The sequence below is a fragment of the Leptonotus elevatus genome, chromosome 16 (genome assembly GCF_054856555.1).
Source record: "Leptonotus elevatus isolate MCC_2025b chromosome 16, RoL_Lele_1.0, whole genome shotgun sequence".
NCBI lineage: Eukaryota > Metazoa > Chordata > Actinopteri > Syngnathiformes > Syngnathidae > Leptonotus > Leptonotus elevatus.
In genome coordinates, this window is record NC_141254.1 from 14,128,969 (window position 1) to 14,145,830 (window position 16,862).

The following is a 16,862-nucleotide window of genomic DNA, read 5'->3' on the forward strand; positions in this document are numbered from 1 at the left end:
CAGCGTAAACACAACAAACCAGTTAATCTTCGCGGGGTTTTGCCGAATTGTGACGTTACAGTTGGCAAAATGTTCACTGCATAGATACGCTCATAAGTGTAAATTTGGCACCTTGGTGATGAAGTGAAAATACACTTTGACTTTATAAGGGCTCACTTTTTTCTTCAGAGTAAGCTGCTTGAGTGTCGCAACGCTCAAGCTTAGTTCTCAGTAGCTATGGCAACGGAAACCAAGCTAAGCATTGGGCCAGCTGTACAGAGGAGTGCGGTGAGCAGTGGCTTAATTGCACGAGACAGGATGGTCGCCTTGAAACAAGGAGCAAGACTAGATAGATAAATTGGCCGTTGCTGTGATTCTTTGTCGTTTAGGCACTAAGGCAAAAATCATGCCACAGATAAATTGTGAAGACACCTGAGAACTGTGTGAAACGCATTAAACTGTTGAGACACTTCATCTTCAACAATTAGATCAAGGGATATGTCACAATTAAAACGTGTACAATACATAGTGTTATGAAGCCAGATTGCAAAAACAAATTAATTAGCTAAAAAATAATCAACAGGAGTTACAGAGGCAGGTATCCCTTGTTTTGTATGATTTTGTTTCACATGACTGTCATGATTATTCACGCTCACTGGTTCATTCATCTCAAATATTCTTTTTGTCCCCTGATGATCCTGTATTTTAATTAGTCATTGATTCAGCTCATCAGCCTCTATTGTTAGGTCGAAAGCCATGTTGAGTCAAATTCCCCTATTGTTCCACTTCAACGTCCTCAATATCTCATACTGTTTTGTTTTTGACCTGATGAAACATTTACTAGACCGCGTATCCTTTTTTGCGAGGTTGTTGGCTTGTAGCAGCTTTTTCAGTTTTGTTTTTTTCAATTCTTTGGAGAACACACTGTCCATTAATGAAAGCTATCTTTCCTCCTGTCCTGCATGCAGCTGCTTGCAATGAATGTGAATCACCTAACATTGCCGCTCACAAACATATTTAGAGGTCCTATTAATTCCAGTCATTCCTCAAACTTTGACCACGTTCCTTTCTGTGCCTGTGTTCTAAGTTCCAACTTTCAAAACAGAATTTCCCATTGAGGTTTATACTATTTGAAGTCCCAATGTTGTCAGACACATCTCCTGTAACCCCTTTTGTTTACAAGTCACAAGCTAGCTGAGAGAGGCTAACCTAACAATGTTCATCGATCTTCCCTCAATTCTCATCCCTGTTGATCAGCACACACAGATGGGCCTCATGTCACTCACCGGCAGGGAGATTCAGCCACTTGGCTATTAGCAATCAAAGCCAAACAAACGAGGCACTAAAACATTTTTTTTTGTTAATATGCTAGTCTTTCCTGCTGGGATTGTGAGTCTGACTATGCCGGATTTCATCCATTCATCCATCATAGCATTTCATATACTAATTCATTGTCATTAAGGTTGTGGGCGAGCTGGTGCCTATCCCTGCTGACTTTAGCCGAGAGGTGGGATACAAACAACCATTCACAACAACGTGCACACCGCAGGGGGAATTAATAGTCCTAAATTAATCAAAGAACTGAGATATGCCAATGAAAATTTGCATTTCCTAACTGTGGAGCAGTGATGCTAACAAATATCACATTGTGATACCTCCTGCGGATATTCATTATTTCTCTCTTCTCTATGGTGCCCTTTTAGAAAAAAATGCTGCAAAAAAAAAAAAAAAGGAAAGGGAAAATACAGAAAATCACATATGCTTTTTAATCCTTTTTTCAAATTCGTTACTGCGATATAGCCTATTGTGACACAAAGCCTGTAGTTTAAAACTTTGTTCATTACCCAACTTGTGGAGTCATCATATTGTACTATTTATTAGGGGTGGGAATCTTTGAATGTCTCACGATTCTATTCGATTCGGATTTTTGGGTGTGCGATCCGATTCAGAATCGATTAAGAACCATTTTTGGTTCAAAATGATTTCATTTACAATGATTTTTGCTTCAATCTTTAGATGTGCAAGGAATTGTAATGATCTACTCCAGTCTGACTCACTAATCACTTTTATCACTCAAAAGAACACTGCTAAAAAACAACTTTTATTGGAATAACTTCATTGTGACTTTTTCCCTCTACTCTCTTATATGGCTACAACTTATCAGTGTATTAGACCGCGTGGAAACCACACTGCCCCTAAGTGGGTGAACAGCGCTCCAAATAAAGGCACACACAGACAAAGGCAAGACGGGTATAAAATAATTTAAATAAAATCGATTTTGGGACTTTTAAAATCGATTCTAAATCGTACTAAATGAGAATCAATTTTTTTTTTTTTTTGAACACCCCTACTATTTATATATTGAAGGCCAATGAGCTCCCACCTACAAGATTGTAGGTGTCACCAAACCGCAACCCTAGGGACAATGGGCGCTGCAGAGGATGGATGGATGATTTTATTGTACAAGTTACCACTGAGTAGGTGGTTATAATAACACTTAGATGTACTGATCTAAACTTTGTACTTATACATTAAATACACATGGACACACACACACGCTTTAACAACTAATTAAATACTAACTGAAATACTGAATTAAAAAAAACAAAAGTCAAAACACAATAAAAAGTATGATGAAAAATTCAAAACTAATATAACCCTGGTGAGAACAAATGAGCATGTCAACCCTCCAAGAATCATGAAAAGGTCACACTTAAGTCCCTGCATCTAGTGGCCATTTTCTTACGCGGGTAAAACAAAGCGGTACTGAGAATAAGCAGTTTGTCTTGATGAGGATGAGGAGAGGTTATCGGCAGAGAGATCTGCAACTGTATGGGTATTGAGAGGTCAATGTCTTTCTTGTTGACATTTCTCTGGACCAGATATCAGTTATTGGGAGACTGAAACCACCATGTCTACTTTCTAGTCTGTATACTGAACTCATGTTTGGTCTCTTACATTCAGCATTTTTTGTTTTCCTTCTGCTTTTTGTTGTAAGATGGGTCTGTGTCTTTGGACTGCAATGTTAACATTTTAGCTGCATTGACTCAAACGGAAGTGAATATTAATACAATTTGACCAAAATAATAAATGGAGAGGTTTTATATAGGCTACGTTCACACTGCAGATCTTAATGCTCAATTGCCGATTTTTGGGTGAAATCCCTTTTTTGGGGGGGGGGGAGTAAGTGTTCATATTACATATTAATTCCGACCTCAGTCTGTCTGCTGTGTGAACCTTACCATTTGATCCGAGTACGCAAGTTTGCTTAATAACTCATTCACTGCCATTGATGGCTATAGACATCAACAATTCTTTTGAACTATTTCTATTAGTTTAACATTTTTTCCCCACTTTTGTTGACAAGAGTATGAAAACCTAGATTTTTTTGGGGGTATATTTACAACAGATATAAAATTTGTGATTAATCGTGAGTTAACTATTGAAGTCATGCAGTTAATTACCATAAAAAAATTTAACTTTTTAAATTTAGACTTCACTAATTAACTCACTATTAATTAAAAATGTTATATCTGTTCTAATTGTACAGTAAAAAAAATTCTAGGTTTTCATGCTCTTTAACAAAAGTGGAAAAATGTTTAAACTAATAGAAATAGTTCAAATGAATTTTTGACGTCTATAGCAGTCAATGGCAGTGAATGAGTTAATTGTGTGAATGATTGCATTACCACCTATTTGTGCACACCTCTACATTATACATACATGTCAACAAAAAAACACTGTCCTCTTGTGCGAAGTGTCAAATGCCAATTTGTTTGCTGTCACATTTTTAATCAAAAGGACACCCATGGGTATCTCTTATCTGATGGATGCCTTCCAAAAGCTTTGTGCAGACTAAAAGGCTGGGAAAAGTCAACCATTTAGTTCAGCCCAGAGGTTCGGGGTGTTTTTTTTGTTTGTGGGTTGCTCAAAGGCTTATAAAGGCCAAATGCTTATCATAGAGCAAAAGACCTTTAAGGCTTTAAGGCCACCTGCTCCCAAAATTAAATCTGTTTTGTGACTCTGCTGCTACTGGTGATTAATGCTCTTGCAAGTGGACAAGAAAACACCCGCTCGGTTTTAAAATGATGTTGTCCTTTTCCACCTTCAAGCTTTAATTAGCTCATATTTACCAAGTTTGGAAAGTCTCTACAAATGTAACCAGGAATGACAGTGTGTTTTTCTTGCTGTTTTCTTCTTCATCAAGTGCTGCTAGATTATCAAATTTATGAATGAAGAGACATGAGCTTTCGATCTTTTTTTGTCAATTGAATATTTGCATTCTCTCATCAAGTTCCGCAAAGGCTTGATATTTTCCCTTGGTCATACTGATACCCAACTGCCCTCCTACCTGGTTGCCATGGGAACAGTTGTCACATGACGTAGAGTGAGACAAACTTCGAATGATAGAGGCTTGGCTCCCTGGAGGTTGTCCGCTGCCCCCTCGATTCATCTGACATGGTTGCCAAGGAAACAAGAGTGTGAGACAGAAAGCTGACAATAGATGTACAGTAAGTGCTTGTTTGTTTGTTTGTAAAAGAGAAAAGAAGCAGTTTAGCGCCTTCGGGATGCGCTATTATTTTGAAGCCTTAAGTCTCCGTCTCTATATGCCTGTCTTTTTTGTCAACACTGATACTTGGCTATCAGTCAGTATTTGTGTCTGTGTTCATTAATCACTTGGAAATAACGGGACACCTGTTGTAAAGATAAGAACGGTCCCAAAAAAAAGAGAAAATCTATCTAATCCAGGCATGACAACATTGGGCATGAAATGTGCAGTGCTCCCCTTGATATACATTCCATCATCATTTAACATAAAAACAACAGCATAATAGGTTAATAAATAAAAAAACGGGATGTCTTATAGTCCTAATGTCATGTCTGGGAAGATCTGGTTTTGGCTGAGGGTCCCGATTGGTCCTGAGTGGGTTTTCTGTACGGTGTGGTCATGGAGTGGCGTGGTGTCTGTCGGCGTGTGAAGTGGAGGACCCAAAATGCAGGGAGGCAGGAGAACCACAGCAGGAGTGCGGGCAAGACTGGCGTGCTTTATTTTACAGAAAACACTAACCACGGTACTGGTTAATGCTAACTAAACAACAAACTGAAAAGATACAAAATCAAAATGACAGACAGAACTCCGTTGATGACCGTGACAAGCGGCAATGATCCCACGCCGACTGATCACCACCCGGGAACTAAATACACCCACACTAATTGGGTAACTAGCCACACCTGGGGCCAGGCACAAGTGGCTGAGGGCCCGGATTGGTCAACCCGCGGAAGGGCTGGAACCCTCAACCAAAACCAGATCTTCCCAGACATGACACCTAATGGCTCACCCTAACAAGTTCTTCATTAATGAGTGACTTCGATTAGTCAGGCATTTAAAACAGATCCTCACAATAACATTAACCAGTTTTCCTCCTCAACTTGATCAACTTTGTGGATAGAAATAAGTTCTTTTTTTATTCCAACCATCTGATTGCAAAACGACCCACTTGTCTTTTAGCATTTGTTTTGTGGGACAACTGGAGCATTCCCACAACGTATTTATTTCTCTCCTCCAATCATGAAACAAAAAGCCTTTTCACGCAGCACATCCACAGGAACGAGCTAACATTGTATCATACCAATGAACTGCTGTCTGCGAGTAAAAAGTTCGATACTCAGTTGACCCACTTGTTTTAATTACTTGCCCTCAAACCCAAAGCTGAGAAAAGGATAAGTAGCACAATGATGTTGCAGCACCAGTATTTTATACCACAAATAACGGCTCTCCCCAACAATCTGCATTTGATCAAGCCACTCCCTGGCTCACAATCATGAAAGAGAATACATTAACCTAATATCATAATAGCCTCAGCTGTGCTTTTGTTCAAAGCAAAGGAATAGAATCCGAGAAATATTGCAAAACGCATCCTTGCCTAACAGCAGAAGAAATCTGGTCTTGTTTTCCAGGTATCACATAATGAGCAACGGCCACAATTACCATTTTGAAAGTGTTGTTGGTAAGAATTTTTTTTCTTACCAACAACGGTTTGTTTCTTTTATCGCTTGGTTGCATTCAATATATAGTGGCAGCGCACTCACTAAATAGGTGTGCCCCTCACTAATCATTGTCTATCTCTGCGCACAGGTACCACTCCATAGTTTTTTGTATTGTTTGCTTGTCTCATTCACACATTATTGCACATACACTCTAGTGCTGTTACTATCAAATATTTTTTGAATTGATTAACCTATCGCTTATTCTATCCATTAATTGACCAATCAGATTTATTTAAATTTTGCATTGCAGTATATTAAAAAAAAAAACATGTTTTCTCTGATTACTGTTTTTTATGGTGGTTTTTTTCATACTTCGTTTTTGTACAGTGATTTAAAAAAAAAAAAAAAAAAAAGGGAGGCTTGATGTTGTACTACGTTATCGGTTCAGTCATTGTTTTCCAAAGTAAAAACTGATGTTTGCAAATGTCTTCTTTCATGAAGGACTACAGAAATCAGTGAACAATTACTGTTGATTTGCTGAAATCAGAGGATTTGGACGATTTTAAATTAAAACACGGCTCCAAACGATTACTCCATTATTGAAATAGCTGTCGATTAATTTGATAATCGATTACTTGTCGATTAATCAATAATTTTTTGACAGCTGCAATACACTTGCAGTACATTCATTTGTGCGCTTTGCACACACTTCACATATTTACACGCATCTCATACTCATTATTGTTTAAGTCATTTACAATTGTAAATTGTTGTTGGCCGCATCCCCTGATTTTTGCCACTTTTTTTTTTTTATTCGGCCTGTGACAAGTGGGGGCTTATCCGGGATAATAAGAATGCAGCCTGTGACATCTTGTATTGGTGTTGCTTTGTACAGTCTAACTAGTACAGTCAACTTTTATTCTTCTGATCCAGGTATCAGTGTATATATTTATTTCTCAATGGGCCCCGAGACTGACAGGGATGAAGACCTTACTTATAGTTAGAAATAATCAAATGCAGCATTCCCAGTGAAAGGTTAACACCAGCTGTTTGGCTGGAAGGTCAGCAGGTGGAGTCAATGATGGAGAAGCTTTTTCCACTGCATACATTTTCAATTCACCCAAGCAAGGGCAGAAAAACGACAAATGATAACAGAACGGATGGCTATTTGCAATAATTGTTTCAGTATGTCAAGGACATGCCATACCTGGAATAATCACTGCTAGTCATTGTGCCAGTACCTCTGTTAATGTACTTCCGATATTTATGTCTTTATAGGATGGCATTTGGAAACACACATACAGTTGTCCATTATTGTACAACGTGTGACAGCCTTTAATTACTTTAGCTGGTAATTAATGCTTTAACAATGAAACATAACTGCAACACAACATTTCAGAGAGATAATACAAACTCTGATCCAGAGCTTACGTGCCCCGTGCCCTGCTTGAAGAGAAACAAATAATTTGCCCACAGCGCGTTGGCGGTAGAAACATTATTTCCACAAAGTATGCAAATATTTTCCTTTTTACTTGTACATAATAGTTAAGGATTTGTAGTAAAAGATATTTGTCACCAACTCTCTCTTGTTCCTTTAGACTCCTAAGTGGGGTATAGCACAACAACCACACGCCTCCAACAAATTCCTCTTCTTAGTTTTCTTCAGCCGGTGCTCATTTTTGTCCAGTTGTCTTGGCCTCCTTACTTTCCTCTTCCCCTGTAGAGACCGGTCCAGTGCCTGCCGTGTAATGTTGTCCATTACTTTTGGTGAAATGTGTACAATCCATCCCCCACTTTATCTTCATCACATCCTGGCTGATAGGATTGTTGTCCGTTCTCTCCGAAAGATAGTGGGTTGGTTATCCTGTCAGACCATCTGATGTTCAGGATGTGTCTGTAGATGAAGGTCTGTAGTTTATTGGTGGTCGCTCTCCATGCTTCATAAAGACGACTGCCTTGACGGTGATACTTAACGTCTGCTAGCAAGACATCAACCCTTCAGTACTCACGTAGCCTACCACTAAAACAAACACATGTCCCATATGATCATGCAACCACACTGTGAAGCTCTGTGGGACGCCCAATATCACAATTAACTACAAAAGTGCCGCCATAATTTTTTTCCCAGCATGGACGTGTCTGTGAATATGTGCATGTATTCAGTGTGTTATTAATTATGAGTTAAATGTGAGTAGCTCAAACAAATATGGAAATCAAATTGTCCTTCTTTAATTTATTTAATCCTTATGCTTTGTACATATGCTAATAAATGGCCATGGGGTTGTTTTTGATGCAACTCAGTTGACGTAACTCTTCTTGTCTGAAAACATCAAAGGAAATTGTCCATGATGTAGCATTTTTAGTGTTCACAACAAGTTTTAGTAGTATATCACAACTGGATATAAGCGGTCAGGAAAATGGATGGATGGATGGATATTGTTGTTAGTATAACCACGTATATAAAATTAGTAAACCGATGATGGCTTTTATGGTACTCAACAAATATGTATACAAGCATACACATATGTTCCTAATAAGGTATATTGAGTGTTAATTTCGTATTAACAAGTGCATTTTAATGATACAGTTGGATAACACTATTCATTGTTCCAATAAAGTCACTTATTCACCTTGAATAAGCAACCACAGTAATTGTGAATAATTCATGTTCAAAAACCATTATATTTGCCGTATTATAAATCTCTTTCTGATTTAAAATTCTGGCCGTGTGATCACAATTCCTGCCATATTATTTATTATCATTGGCGGGCTCGTTGGCAAATGGTTGGCAGACAATTGCTGTGTGGCTGTGAAACTTCTCCAGCAGCTGTATTAATTGCAGAGAGTGCTTACAGCTTAATTGAGCGTCCTCAGTTGGACAAACATGGATATTGACACAGTGGTTATATTTCAAGGTGTGTTGACGTGGATTTGAGTCTATATTTTGAGCTGGTGTCATCGTAATAACACCATCAAGTGTATGGTAATTATAACTGCCACGGTTCTTCATTGATTCCAGTGCATAATAGGTGATCTCCTTTCTACTGAAAAAATAATAGCTGGACCTTTAAACTAGACTTGGATCAATAACATTTGTAGACTCCCCTTGGCTTTGAAAGAGAACTGTACATCCATTAAGCTTCTGAGTCTAATATGATCCCAATTCTTAAAAAACATAATTTAAAAAACGTTGACTATACGTCTGCTGCATTTGATTTGTGATGAGCTGATTGTTCTTACTTCTCATGTTTATAAACCCATTCTTTCTGGGATAAATTATTCACGTTTATTTTTGAACCAGCCTTTGTGAAACTGGAATTCACTAAATAATTGATGTGAGTGTCGTTGATAATAGCGTTTGCATTAAAGGTAATATGCTTTCCATCATTCCACAGGGCAGATTCTTGCCAGGGCTAGTTATTGCGCAAAAATAGATTTCCCAAGAACCCATTGTACCGCATCAGTCAGCATAGTCTGCAAGGCAGAACTCATAACCAAATAAAAAATCCCATCACATGTTGCCAGTGAAACGTGAGGTTTATTGCTTTTAATTTCACATATGAGCTATGGTAAACCTAATTATTTCCATAATGGAGAGAAACTGCCGAACAAATAGATCAATCCGATTTGGAGTAAACCACCTTTTGCAATGATGATAAATCAACATTGTGAATTTGAATTAGGGTCTCTATTGAATGTGACTTATTACCACCTAATGAGATTTCCTGGAACTGACTGGGGAAAAAAAAAAAAATAATAAAATAAAATAAACATTTATTTGACAAATTTGCTGTTCACTGAAGTTGGAAGATAATAGGAGACTCATTCAATTTTCTAAATGTGTTAGATTTCAGCAATAGACTGATTTTTATATGACATAAAAATCGCTAATGTAATGTTTTCCATGGTGAATGCTAAGGACACCTCCAATATTTTGACCATACTGAACTTTCCCTGCCCCCCCTTCTTGCACAGCAGTGACGCTTTACTAAACTTTGTGAGAGGGTGGTTATAGCTAACTCAAGGAATTATGATGTTGACTATGTTACAAGTGCTGAGGGCAATGGAAGTGCACCCATGGAATTTTACAAGTAGCTCATAGAACTGCACGGGCCAAACCCACCCGGCTTCTTTGAAAGCCATATCTGGCACATGCAGTTGAAACACAAGAGCATCATTTAGAGTTACAGTATTTAAACTCCTCCTTGCGGCAGGACTTCACTCCTGAGCCTCAGTGTGCAATCCACTACAGCCACAGATTCTGAGGTGCTGTTTCTTCCAGGCAGCTTCACACACATATTGTTAGCAAAATGCCCCAGCACACATTGAAGGTCAGTTTGGTATATATATATATATATATATATATATATATATATATATATATATATATATATATATATATATATATATAACTGCAAACAATATCACAAAAACTGTTGGAAGCATATTTCTACATTTCTATGTGTGCCAATGCTGCAGTCAAATGTGTTATTAATGAAGATTTAATGTGGAAGTGATTTATTTTTCACTTGTATTATTTCAAACCTGAAATGAAGGGATAAGGAAAGTAAAGGACAGTTAATCAAATAGTTCTGTTTCTTTCTCAGTGATAATTACAGTTGAACCAGCTGCCCAGATACAGCATACGATTTATGACAGAACATCATGGATATTAATGGATTTTTTAATTGCCGCATATGTTTAGAAAACTAGCTGTCTGCTACAACATGTACTGGAAAGATTTTAGCAGTAGCGCATTTGTCCCATGGCCAGCCAACTGAGTACGGCACAAGACAAAGAGGGTGATATACTTCAAGAGGACCCAATTAAAAACAAACATGTAAATTAAACATTCTAAGATTGAACTGCAGTATGTGCAGTGAAGTATGACAGTCTGTCCATGTGATGTCTCTAAACATCACTGAGCATCATTAGTCACAAAATGTCATGGAATGTACATACATGAATACGTAGCTGAAACGGTTCGGGGTAGTGCCATTTAGACCGGTTGCAAAGAGATTCTGTAGATTTTTTTGTTTTTGTAGATTTTTTTACAGACATTGGAAGAAATATTATTCAGTGAATTCATACAATGTACTTTAGCTCATTATGTAATATAAATGGTTGCGAAGCAATATACATTTTAGGACAGAATACATCAGAAATAGATTTCTAATGAAATCATGGCAAAATCTGAAAGGGCATTGGTCTGGTTTTGAGGTCACTATCCACCTCTGATTATTTATTAATCATAGTGTATTTCACAATGTATTTAATTTATTAATTTCCAATTAGTGCAAACTGTTGTAGAAGTGCCATACAAATTACTCAACAAAGCTATCATGGATCCCAATAATGGACTGGATATGCTGCATCAGCCCACAACTGTAAACAACTCAAGTGGAGTGCCGGTACACAAGGACACTGAAGACATTCAAGTGTGCACAAAGCCATTTAAGGCATTGCTTTCTATACAGTATTACTTATTCCGCTTTTATTTTGACCTTGACCCTGGTGGTGCATTGCATAGTAGCCTATCAACAACTATTATATATACTAATATTATACTGTTACAAAACTCCTTTGTCATTTGTGCAATATTTCAAATCATTTTTAGGTCAGCCAACTCCTCAATGCTGTGCTGTCTGGCTGTGGTCGTCGGTTTTGGTATAAACTGACTTTGTTTTTAGAATCCGGGACCATAGGAGGAGATTTTTTGTTTGTTTGTTTTGGGACGAGACATGTTTGTTCTCGATCACCTAATCACCTGCAGAGGATTGAAGGTGCCCTCGAGCAACATGAGCACGTGATGTCTGTAGAAGCTTCAGAAACTCAGCAAGCAGCTGAAGCTGATAGCCAAACAGCTTTGGGTGTACACACTTCTCACCAGCTTCTCCTGCTCCACCTGCAGTTCTGGCTTCATTGTTCTCTTAAGGCCCTCCTGAGCTCCAGGTGGTCACCCCAAAACGCTATAATGGAGACCCCGAAGCATGTGGCACATTCCTGACAAACTGTTCTCTGCTGATTTCATGCCAGCCCCCCCTCATACGAGGTGGAATTTATGATCAGCCACCTAGATGTGGCGGCCGTGGCACAGGGTGTAGAGACGGTCGTTCAGTAACCAGAAGGTCGGCTGTTCAATCCTTACTCTACCCAAGTCATGTGTCGTTTTGTCCTTGGGCAAGGCACTTCACACACATTGCCTCCAGTGCTACTCACACTGGTGTATGGAAGGTGTGAATGTTTGGTGGTGGTCGGAGGGGCCGTAGGCGCACACTGGCAGCCAAGCTTCCGTCAGCCTCCCCTAGGGCAGCTGTGGCTACTTAAGTAGCTTACCGCCACCGCAGTGTGAATGTGTGAGTGCATGAATAATGTATCCATTCCTCTGTAAAGCGTCTTTGAGTGTCTAGAAAAGCGCTATATAAATCCGATGCATCAATATTATTATTATTATTGAGCTCAGCTGTGTGGGACTGCAGAGGAAGTGGGACAATCCCCGTAATGCAGCTCTTTTCAATAATTTTCCATGGCGCTATGAACGTTTTTTGGATTAGGAGGTTACAGATTCAAAATGACACTGGCACCGATGGGGCATAAGGAGCAGGACAGTGGACTACTACTCCATAGACAGAGGCATTGGATTGGATGGTTTGATTGGCGTTTACAAAAAATAAAAAATGTACATGGTCTAAGTGGTGGCATCAAGGACGTGGTTGTTTCTCATAAGATTTCCATTGCGTTTGATGGGGTCACTGAGCTGACCTTCCGGAATGGAGTGAAGCTTTCAGGTCCGTTTGGTATCTACGTGTTTCTTTCTAAATGCCAATCTCGCATCAATCTATGCATTGGTTTGTTTTTTACTTGTCTAAGCTGCAGACTGTTGAACCATATCATTCATTTGTGTTATAATTTGTCTTCATAACTAGATCATTACCAGTTCCTTCCAGTAGCTACCGTGTGTAGGATGAATCTTTGAATAACACATCATTTGAAGGCAACCAACCAATCAAGCAAGTCTGCACATCCAATATTTTAATATCTATGTGATTCTCATTTTTTACTTCTTCCATTAATCAGGCATAAGTATGAAAATGGAAAACCACGCTCTCTGTTTGTGAAAATCATTTCTTTGAATTAAAAATATTGTCTGTGTTAGATTTCCTTGAAAATATACCTATTCTATCTCGTCCAGCTATTTCAAACCTTTCATTCATGTATATTCTACCTAACAGAAACCTGAACAAACTTGGTTCTAAGCGATCTTGAGAAGTGCTCAGAAATTTGATGAAACAGAAATTTGATGAAACAGAAATTCTGTTCCGGAGAAGAGGAGTGTGCCTGTAAAACCCGATTAGGCAGATTCACTGCATCTGTACTTCTGATACAGGCTTCAAAGCACAGGCTGGTTACCAACCAACCCCCAGGGAAGTGCAATCTGTTATTACAAAAAAAAAAAAAACATGGCATATCATAGAATCTGATTCAGCTCTACCAAAATGTTTAAGCACACAACTCTGCATTGTTTACAAGGAGAACAACATGCAATCTGAGAAATGTACTGACAAGAGTCGACCTTCACTGACACAGTTATCTCTTAGAGCCGATTCCTCACTGCCATGACGGATGAGGAAACTGCTCACATTGGAATTCCACTCAAAATACCACACTTTTCACTCAAGAAGACCAAAAGTGTAAACTGGGCGAAAGTGGCCAGTGACCAGTAGCTTCTTATGATAACAAATTAAGATAGGGTTCACAACATGAAGCGTTTTGTTTTTTGTTGTTTTTTTGGCACATTGCAATCAGGCTATTTTACAGAATGTTCCAGTCAATTGTTCTTAATATTGCCATATTCAGACCTTAACTTATACCATTACCAATAATCACCAAGTCATTATACTGTAATGCATTGTCATTGTCTCACAATGAAGTCCAATGCACTTTGAGTTTGACCACATTTGGCACAGTGTTCCACTGTAATAAGTAAGAGAACAAAAATAATAACCTGTAATATTGACTACATGATGATCTCATCTTTCCCGATTTGCTTCTTTTTTTTTTTTTTTATCTAAACTGAATTTAAACAACATAACACCCCCTAGTTCGACAAATTAATCAACTCAAAATAAGCAATACAGCACATACCTCTTATAAAGCAGGGCAATATTTACGGACAAAGGGGGGGAAAACTGAAATTTCACTCCCTGCACAATCCAATAACAAGAAAATATATAAAATACTAAGTTCACAACTAAACCCTGCATGTTTCTAGTATAGATCAGTCCTGTCGGATTTCCAAGTTGAAGTAAGGATTTAAAAAAAAGAAAAGGACATTCGATCTATATTTGGGTTGGCTCACCACTACAAGCACTAACGGGCACTAACTGCATTTTAGGAACAACACAAATGGCATTGTATGATAGCATGACAAGTCTGTATTTAAATATAAATACTTGTAAATAAATAAAATAAACAGCTGAACGAGTTTGCAGCAGTTGACTGTAGTGTTGTTTATTATGAAGCCCCCCCCAGTTGTTCATAGTATGGGAAGCAAGGAAGAACACTTTTGGAAATGGAAACATATCCCCAATACATTAGTGTCAATAATTGCAATAATTGCTGCTTGATATTGATCTCATTCATCCTGTCACTGGATCAATATTTATCAAGTTATTTTCCTCTTTGCAACAGTGATGGATAGGCTGAGAGATGAGGTTAGACTGGAATCTCCATGGACCATGATCCTCGCAGATGACATTGTGATGCGCAGGTAAAGGAACATTTAGAAGCTGGACGCATGCGCTAGAAGGGGAAGATTAGCCAAAGGAAGACAGAATATACAACACAAGATGACCAGCATAATGGTGGCGTGAAGGTCTGCTGGAGACTCAGATTGTGTCTAACCAGAAATTTAACAAATTAAGCGTACATTGCAGGAAGACTATAATTCAGTACAAAAAACATTTATTAAAAATAATAGTAAAAATAATAATACAGTATGCTCTTCCTTTAATATCTCCACACCAAGGTAGGACATTGGACAACATGCTTTTTTACTATAAGGCTCCATTTGGAATAGTTTGCCTGATATTAAAACAAAAACAACAACAAAAATCTGAATATTTCCCCTCTGTGCACCTGCTCCTGTCCCCTCAAGAAAGGGTTGCTGACCACCCTCACATTAGCGCCTCTGGTCCTAAGAAAGGGGTCAGTATGGTCTTGTGGAGTCTCATACGTGTTGTAGTGCTGCTTGTTCTTGTTTAGACGTACTTTTTTTTTGGCCTTTATGTTCTTTTCATTTTAGTTATTTTCTATTTTTAACCCTTTGAATATATAGTTTGTGTTTGCCTTTAGTCTGTTAACCATCTGATGCTACAAATGCCTTTCCAAGGTAAACCTTATCAAAAAGGTATCTTAACAATACGTGTGCCTGTATCTGCAACAGTAACAGCTGTTTCCAATATTTTGGTTATCTCATGCACAGTACTTAAATGAGAAATGAATGGAAAAAAATGAGTCAACATATGTAACATTATAGAGTATATTTTGTTACCAAATGTACAATGCTTGACAATGATAATGCTTTGCCAATTTGGTTTCAATCTCATAGTTGTCATGATTCCCAAAGCATCGTCATCAAAAGTGCATTTGATTTGAAAATATATAACCTTGTCTTTAAAAATATATATATATTATGCCATTTAAAGCGCAAAATAAGGATTAACCCAAGCAAGAGCAGCTTTTATATTAAAAAAACAACATGATTTATTTGCTTTTGTCTGCTCTGGCATAATCTAAAAAATGAGTGCATCAAAAAGTCATGGCATTTTATAAAGACAATTTAATGTCTGCCTATAATCCAATGCAAATTAAAATTAGACGGACAGATGTTTACGGACACTATTTACCAAACATATCCCCTTTAGCGGGTAAAGCTGCTTGATGTCTTTTAGTTTTTTTTTTGTCCACAAAACCGCCAATTCAGACATCTCCTCGTGGCATTTAGCTCATAAATATGAATGGGAGTTTTGCAGTGTGAAAGGTCAAAGACGGAATCACATTGCTGACAATGCTGGCCAGTGGTAGTTTTCTCTCTAAATTGGACATTGTTGAAGGTGTGAAGAAAACTGAATCAATTCAGCTGTCGCCCTTCATATTTACGCATCCCTATTTTTTGTTGATGGAAAATGTCAGCATTTGATTGACATGTACATATTTTTATTATTACTTAAAGCACAAAGGTTAAAACATCTGAATTTGACAGTTCAGTTAGAAATTGACTTAGTCTATTTGCCTATTTTGTTTAAACTATTTCACAATTAATATACACGGCTATTTCAGCAAGTGTAGTACAAAAACTGATAGGCCGCCTCTCGCCCAAATCAGATCTGATGGAAAAGGTTTCAGCCTGCAGCCCTAGCAAAGACATGGATTAATGCCTTGTAAAAAAAACACCGGTAAGTGAATGATAGCGATAGCTAAAGTTCTTGTAACCAATGAAATATTATTTAGTTGCTTTTTTCCTGTTTGTTCTCAATACAGTTCACTTGATAGGACACTGTCTCCGGCAGAGCTGGTTATCGAACAATTTCTTTGTGAATTTTTTTTTTATGAACAAATAATTTTGTTGTGAATATTTGGGACCGGTGTCATGCATTTTAGGTTAATTTGTTTGTGCTGTTTGACAAGAAGGTGCAGTAAGCGAACATGAAGAAAGTTATAGTGGATTCTTCTGCTATTGAATACAAATTCAAATCAGGGGTCTGAACAACTAAAGTAGGATGAAGGATTGCCACAGTAGTGACACAATGTTATTCTTGTTGCATGCTATTGAAAGATAAAAAAAACAAAAACAATCAAAACTGCATAGGGCCTTTTATGGTTTTTAGATTGAG

The 16,862-nt window shown here is 37.9% G+C and overlaps 1 protein-coding gene across 1 annotated transcript in view; it reads left to right on the forward strand.

Annotated features, from left to right (window-relative positions):
* Nucleotides 1-4,390: 4,390 nt before the first annotated feature.
* pcdh1a (protocadherin 1a) overlaps nucleotides 4,391-16,862 on the forward strand; it is a 122,351-nt gene continuing 109,879 nt past the window's right edge. The window contains exons 1-2 of the mRNA XM_086057610.1: nucleotides 4,391-4,490; nucleotides 14,659-14,737. The gene's annotated coding sequence lies outside the window, so the exon portion shown is untranslated. The remainder of the gene's footprint in view (nucleotides 4,491-14,658; nucleotides 14,738-16,862) is intronic.